Source organism: Neomonachus schauinslandi, chromosome 12 (genome assembly GCF_002201575.2).
Source record: "Neomonachus schauinslandi chromosome 12, ASM220157v2, whole genome shotgun sequence".
Lineage (NCBI taxonomy): Eukaryota > Metazoa > Chordata > Mammalia > Carnivora > Phocidae > Neomonachus > Neomonachus schauinslandi.
This window is the reverse complement of record NC_058414.1, coordinates 103,554,593-103,561,822: the sequence shown is the minus strand read 5'-3', so window position 1 is coordinate 103,561,822 and position 7,230 is coordinate 103,554,593. Positions and strand designations below refer to the sequence as shown.

The following is a 7,230-nucleotide window of genomic DNA, read 5'->3' as shown; positions in this document are numbered from 1 at the left end:
TTTCACTTATATTTGTGTTTTTCCCCTAAAATGCCCCTTTCATGTTTCATTCAGAGGTTTGCACCCTGAGGTGCAAACCCCTGCACCCTCCTGCATGTTGACATACTCGTTCAGGCGAACAGGAGACTCCTGTGCAGACAGACAGAGAAGCCTCTTACTCTTACTCATCCCTGCAGAGAACCTTGGGGGACATAAATCGCGGCCTCGCCATCAAGCCCGTTACAGGGCAAGAGGGAGGAAGCGATATGCTCACGCACGCGGCCCAGGTCTCGAAGCACCGAGAAAGGTCAGAAGTCACAGCAGGGCCGAGACCAACGCCACCACCAACCAGCACCGGACCGGGGCCAAGAGATGGGGGTCGGGGGTCCTCCTTGAACCAGCCCCACGGAGCCTTCGTCCTGGTGGGAGAATGACTGGCACCTTCTCTCCACGGTCAGCCAAGGTCAGATGAAGGGTGTGTGGAGGTGCCGGACGGCCCGAGCCAGTGGTTGCTGCTAATAGAGCTCGGACGGATGGACGGGACCCGGGCTCCATTCCATGGGACACCTCCCCATTTGACAATTAACAGAGCAAAGGGTCTTTCCTTCGACTTTTCTTGGGGGCCCTCAGTAGCCTCTGGTTGAATCATAGTCCTTCCAGGGACGAGACGGATGGCCGTGACCATGGAGTCTCACGTCTCTGGGCCCGTGTCTTCATTTGAAACCTCGCCGGCGTGACCTACAAGCCAGAGTCCACGGGATCAAAGTGGCAGGAAATGTGCCCCCCCGGAACTGAGGGCTAAAGTAGCTGCTCTGTGCCCAGAGAAGGCGTTTGAACCATTGCCTGGCCTCTTCTTGTTGTTCTTCCTGGAACAGAAACAGGTACTTGTTACTCAGGGCAACTGTGCGCCAGGACTTGAAGAAATTGCTTTCTGTGAGCTGTGGCACGTTGAAACACCCCAACTGATTCAGGAGACAGTTAACTTGTGTGTTTTAATAAAGGCATGCGTGTTCAGACTCGCTCTGCCGGCACACTGCCGTGTGGAGCGGGCGGTGGGGACCCGGCCAGGACCGGGCGGTGGGGGGTTTTCTCTCCCTCGCTCGCTGTACCGTTTTAACTCTTAGCTCATTTCCTACTTTCTCCAGTCACCTGCGCACACTGGCGTGTAGCCTACCATGTGGGGGCCCAGATCACCGATGAGGCAGAGGTTACTCACGCCGGGTCCCCCGGCTCGAGGCAGAGCGGTGCGGCTGCGAGGTGGCTGGTTCTGCTCCCGGGGGGCGGGGCGGGGCATTCCTTGTTTTGTACCCATCTCTGGGTCCTCAAAACGACCGCCACGGAAATACCCTTCAGTTCTGCAAGGAGTTGAGATCCTATCTCTGCTCCAAATCATCATTACAGGAGAGAGAAATAATTTCAGTGAGACTAATAGCAGCACGCCCGAAACATCCCTATTAACTTCTCCTTCTTTTGTGGTCCATCTTTTATCAGAGTCTATCTGCGCTCCGCATCGGGCCCAGCGCCAGTACATTTTAATAATAATACGTTGCACTTTTCGGGCACTCTTTCATCCAGGGAGCCCAGAGCACTTTACAAACATTAATTAATTAAGCTCCGCACAACACCCCTTTGAGGTAGGTATGCCCTGCTACGGTACAAGATGGTTCAAGTGGTTCTCCCTCAGGCTCGCCCACTCTTGAGCTCAAGCACAAATCCCTACAAAGGCTCCCCCGCTCCAGGGTTCAACTGAGTCCTGGATGAAAGGCCTCCCCAGCTGAGGGCCTTCTGGCGTGGACCATCTGGCCCTTCTCCTTCTGCGTCAGCGGACGAGACGTTGGCGAAGCCTGGCTCCATCCTCTTCCTTCTTGCTGCTCGTTCTCCTGACGTGAACATTGTCTCAGGGGAGAGGAGACCAGCGCTGATTCTGGAACCATCACTTCTTGTGGGAAAGTGAAAGGAGGGGAGGCACCAGGCTGTTTTCAGGCCCGGTTCCTGCTGAGGTCAGAGTAGAGACACGACCTTACGTCTCCAGGGTCCCCTGGCATCAAGGGGGAGGGCCTCACGGAGGAACCCGAGGAACACAGGAAGGCTGCAAGCATGCACCTGTGACTGCAGCAAATACTCGGCGTCTGCTCTGTGCCAGGCCCATGATGAGGAGGAGCGGAGGGACAAGCTCTCTGGCCCGTTCCCTTGTCCTGACCTTGTGCGAGATGGTGTACACCCAGGAGGGTGAAGTTCGCCTTTGGGAACGTTTGGCCGCGGTGACAGAGGAGGGGAGGTGCCGGGCTGGAGGCCGTCACTGGAGGACAGCACAGCTGGGGAGGTGCCTCGACGCCCCGGCAGGCACGAGCATTCTTCTCTGGGGTTCTCGGAGGCAAGCTGATGGCCGGCCAGAGGCACTGACCTCAGCATTATTAGTGGGCCCTACTGACGCCTTTCTCTAACAGTCCATGCAGAATTTAGACAGAGTGGCCCACTACGTGTCACGCCTCATGGTCTTGGATTCGGTTTATCTGGGAGTACGAGCCAGATGAGATGGCTCACTGGGCAAGAGTCACCAATCTCTGACAGAAAAATAAGTACGAGGGCTACGGCTCTTTGTCCGCCATCATTGAGCGGAGCATCTCTGTGTGACCTGCTCAGACCTCCCGTGGACGCAAGCACGGTCCCAAGAGGAAACGTGGTGTGTCCCGGCTGTCCGACATGTGTGTCTGTGAGTGAGTGTGTGTGTGAGGACCAGGTTGCAGGCCGGGCTCCAGTCCTGGCCAGGTGTGGAGCTGGCTTCCAGGCACCTGAGCGTGGGGCCCTCGGCCACGTGGCTACATGGCTCAGCACCGCCCTCAATCCTCCAGTGCTGGGAGGGGCTGAGTTTGTCTGACCCTGTGACCAAACATGTCTGGGTTTTGAGAGTATGACAACCAAACCCAAACCCAGCCTCGACCAGTCATGACTCCTTGTTGCCTGGTTGTTCATGGTCTTGGATTCGCTCTGATTTCAACTCCTTGAAGAATCCTCCACGTGGGAGCAGCTTGTGGTTCTCCTAGCTTGTGTTGCTCAGTGGTTCCCACATCTTCTGTGTCCTAAGACCAGCTGGAGAGCTTTCAGAAGTCCCCTGTCCACACCGGAGCCCCGCAACAATGACTTCAGGGTCTTGGGGATGGGACCCTGGTGTCCGTGCTTTAAAAATCCCTTGGGCGATTCCAGCGTGTAGCCGAATCAAGAGTCGGCGCTCGGGATGACTCTATCCCTGACTGCTGACTCTGAGGCTGTCTACGTCTCTGGCCACAGCTGTACTTTTAGACTTTTCCTTACGGACTCAGAGGTGAAATGTGCGGCTTGGCGTGTCTGAATTATCTAGATTTGCTGGCTTGCGGCAACAGCAGCAGGACCCCTGTGGATGGATCGGAAGGACCCTTCCCGATACTGAGCACCTTGATCCTTGGACAGTGGGCACAGAAACTACATTTTTGTTCTTTTCCAGATCTTTTCTGTAGCATTCCCTGTAGCCAACTCTTGGTTCACACTGTTGGTTTGAGATCTGGGGATCTTTTGACAATGTCCATTTCAACATAGCATTATCTTCCCAGGTCTTAGTTTGTTGGAGTATCTGTTGAAAAATCACTGGAAGAGAACAGAAGAAAAAGAGCTTCCCTTCCTGTTTTGTGTCTAACACGAAGTCCCCTCTTATCTGAGGCTCACTGGCGGCTCTGTGCGCGTGTACTAGTGCAGACCCTCCTCCTTGGAGACAGGAGTCTTCCCACTCATCCCGAGAGCCAGCTCCTCTGCAGGGTTCCCAGTTCACCACACCACAGCCAGGACGGGGCCTCAGCACACACAGCTGCCTCCCTCTGCAGCACTCCAAGCTGCCAAGACGATGCCTTTTGCAGGAAAGGCCTCCCTCCCAGCTCCTGGGAGGAGTGGTGTGTCTCCTGGGCTTGCAGATGAAGCTGGTTGTTCAGATGCGACTCCAGTGGAGGAGACACCTCCGTTCAAGTTGGCCTTGGGCAATCGCCTGAGAGTTCACATGTTGATTGCAAACTTGGACTTACCTTCACCTGCCAGTTCTGAGAGACCAGCTGGAATGCTCCCCACATTTAGCACTTCCACCTCCTGGAAATTCCCTTGTTAGAGATTCTTTCCGTAGGTGGAGTAGGAAAATCAGAAAGCTCCTCCAAATGGGCCAGAGCTTCCTCTGGCCAGGATGGAGCGTCTGATGACAGGCAATGGGAGGTGGGCCTGGAGCACCGGCCTCCCCTGCAGCCTGCTCCTCGCTCCAGGATCCACCCCTCAGGTCACAGGATGCCAGGGTTAGGTCAAGGAAAGCATTAGATATCAGGGAACCTGGATTTGGGTGTTGGCTTTGCCCATAACATAGTTGTATTGAGCAAATCCCTTGTATTTTTCCTGAAATTCAGTTTCCTCATTTATGAAATGAGAACTAAAAATTATTTCACCGGCTTATGGTAATGTCCAAATAAATTGATGACTATTAAAGAATTCTGAAGACTATCTGAAGGGAATCCGACCTATTCAAATGACTTTCTAAAGCACATCATTCTTATATATTTGGCCTACTAGTCAAATAGAACAATGAATAGTTAAGATAAAATTAGCTTGTTAGATGCTGTTACAATAATAAATGGCAGGTTTGAGTGATAGAAAAGGCAGGTTTGGGATTTATTATTAATATATTTATTGATTTTTAAATAGATTTTTATGTGGGTCTTGGTATATGCTGCCATACCTTAATTCAGATTCTAAGATACATTTATGATTTTGGTGGACACCATATATGAATGCAACACATCCCAGACCCCTCCCTCTCCCTCCCACAAAGCACTCTTAGTCAGTTTGCCCTTTAGAGACTGTTTTCGGAAGGGCCTGTACCCTTCCCAGGAAATAGGACATTTGGAACCCTTTTAGAAAGAGGTTTTAAAATGTTCTAACATCATCTGCTCCAAAAGAGTAACCCAGTGCTGTGAGGGGTTGTTGGGCGTCTCTTGCCTTCTGACCAGGGCAGTCTTCACGGAATCCACAAAGCAGGGACTGAGCAGCCAGCCTGCACTGGGAGGGAGCCCCAGCTCCTGCACTCGGCAGCCTCTGTGACTGTCCTCTGTACAGTTGGAAACTGTCTGTAGCTTCTGTTTCGAGGGTTTCTGAGATGTAGAACAGCAATAGAATATTCTGGCTTAACTCTAATTCTTTCGGTTTTAAAGATCCTCCAGTTAGTACACTGGGAGGAGCCAAATTTTTCTGCCTGGAGGGCTGGGAGGTAGCGAAGGGAGAGCATCTCTCTCTAGGGTACCAGGCCCCTCCCATTACACTCCCAACATTTGCTGAAACTGTGCTTCTGAGGAAAAGATCAGAGAGAAGAAAATACCACATTCTCTCCATTCTGTTATGAAAAACTGGTTTATCCCAGAGAAAGGAGACTTCTCCGGTAGATTCTACCCTCACCATCTGGATGGAAGGTGGAGGAAACCCTGGAGAATGGGGCCACTTTGTTCTTTGAGCAAATGACTGCCTTCCAGACATGGACGTTCGTTCATTCCATGTGTGTCGTCTGCAGAGACCCCGCGATGACTTTTCACACTGTCAATGCCATTACAAAGTAAATTACAAAACAAGTCCTATACGAAATAATAATATAATTGCACTCTCTTCCGATCAAAGTGTCAAAACTATAGAAAAAAAACAACCACAATAATGTCAAGAGGTGAAAATTTTGCCACTCTGGTATTAACTTTTGGAAAGTAAATTTGTACTATTTATCAAAAGTCTTGAGATAATTTCCATGTGGAGGAGTCTAGAATTATGCACAGTCATTATTAGTATATGTAACTGGGCTTTATTTATAAAAATGAAAATTGCGAATAGTGCAAGTCTGAAACAATAACGAGATGGTTAAGTAAGTTAGAGGCTCTGTGTTTTTCAAAAACACCGAGGTGTACCACACACCCCGTCATCACCACACACGGACCCTCGAGCGGCGGTGTGGTCAAAGTGCTGCTGGAACCCAAGGGGCAGAGTTCGAAGTCCGACTTCAACAGTTCACTAGTGGTGTGATTTTAACTAATCACAGATAGAGTGACTAACAGGCTAATTAACCTGTCCAAGCCCCACCCTCCTGATCTATGAAGTGGAGGAATAACATCTTAGACATGAGGGTGTTGCGAGGATTACATTTTATACATGTCAAATTGCCTGGTGAGTATAAATACTCAATACATGTTAGCTGGCATTAACAATATCATTTCAGTAGTATGAAAATACTGTAAGAAATATACAGAATCCTCAACCTGGCTGTCTCTTAAAGGCGAGGAGGGAACAGCAAACAATTTTAATCTCCTTTCTTGTACTTTCTCCCGTGTTTCAAGTGTTCCTATAGTGATCATTTATTATTTTTGTAATAAAAATTAGTTGTTTTTAGGCAGCCAGGGGTATGCTCAGGCTTCAGAAGAGGCTTGCCTCCAGTGCCCTCTGCTGTGGCAAAAAGAAGGTCTGGTTGGACCCCAGCGAGACCAGTGAAGTCGCCGATGCCAACTCCCGTCAGCAGATCTGAAAACTGATCAAAGACGGGCTGATCATCCGGAAGCCTGTGACTGTCCATTCCCGGGCTCGGTGCTGTAAAAACACTTTGGCCCGCCGCAAGGGCAGACATATGGGCATTGGTAAGAGAGAGGGTACGGCCAACGCTCGAATGCCTGAGAAGGTAACCTGGTTGAGGGGGATGAGAATTCTGCGCCGGCTGCTCAGGAGATACCGCGAATCCAAGAAGATCGACGGCACACGTATCACAGTCTGTACCTGAAAGTGAAGCGTAACGTGTTCGAGAACAAGCGGATTCTCACGGGACACGTCCACAAGCTGAAGCCGACAAGGCTCGCAAGAAGCTCCTGGCTGACCAGGCTGAGGCCCGCAGATCTAAGACCAGGGAGGCTCGCAAGCGCCGTGAAGAGAGGCTCCAGGCCAAGAAGGAGGAAATCATTGAGACTCTGTCCAAGGAGGAAGAGACGAAGCAGTAAAACTCTCTCTCTTTTGTCTGTGCATAGTGGCCTCGGCAGTAACACAGATCAGTTATTCAATAAAACCAACCTTTATCTGCTTAAAAAAAAATTAGTTGTTTTTAAAAACTATTTCTAAAGAATATTTTTCATGGAGACAGCTGAGGAGATAAAGTGAAAAATGCAGGAAAAATTATACACATACCATAAACCCTCTTTCTTTAATTTCTATGTAGGAGCATAAGTC

The 7,230-nt window shown here is 50.4% G+C and overlaps 1 pseudogene; it reads left to right on the top strand.

The window, feature by feature from the left end:
• The first annotated feature begins 6,421 nt into the window (after positions 1-6,421).
• On the top strand, positions 6,422-7,004 carry LOC110582922 (annotated as a pseudogene).
• The last annotated feature ends 226 nt before the right edge of the window (positions 7,005-7,230 follow it).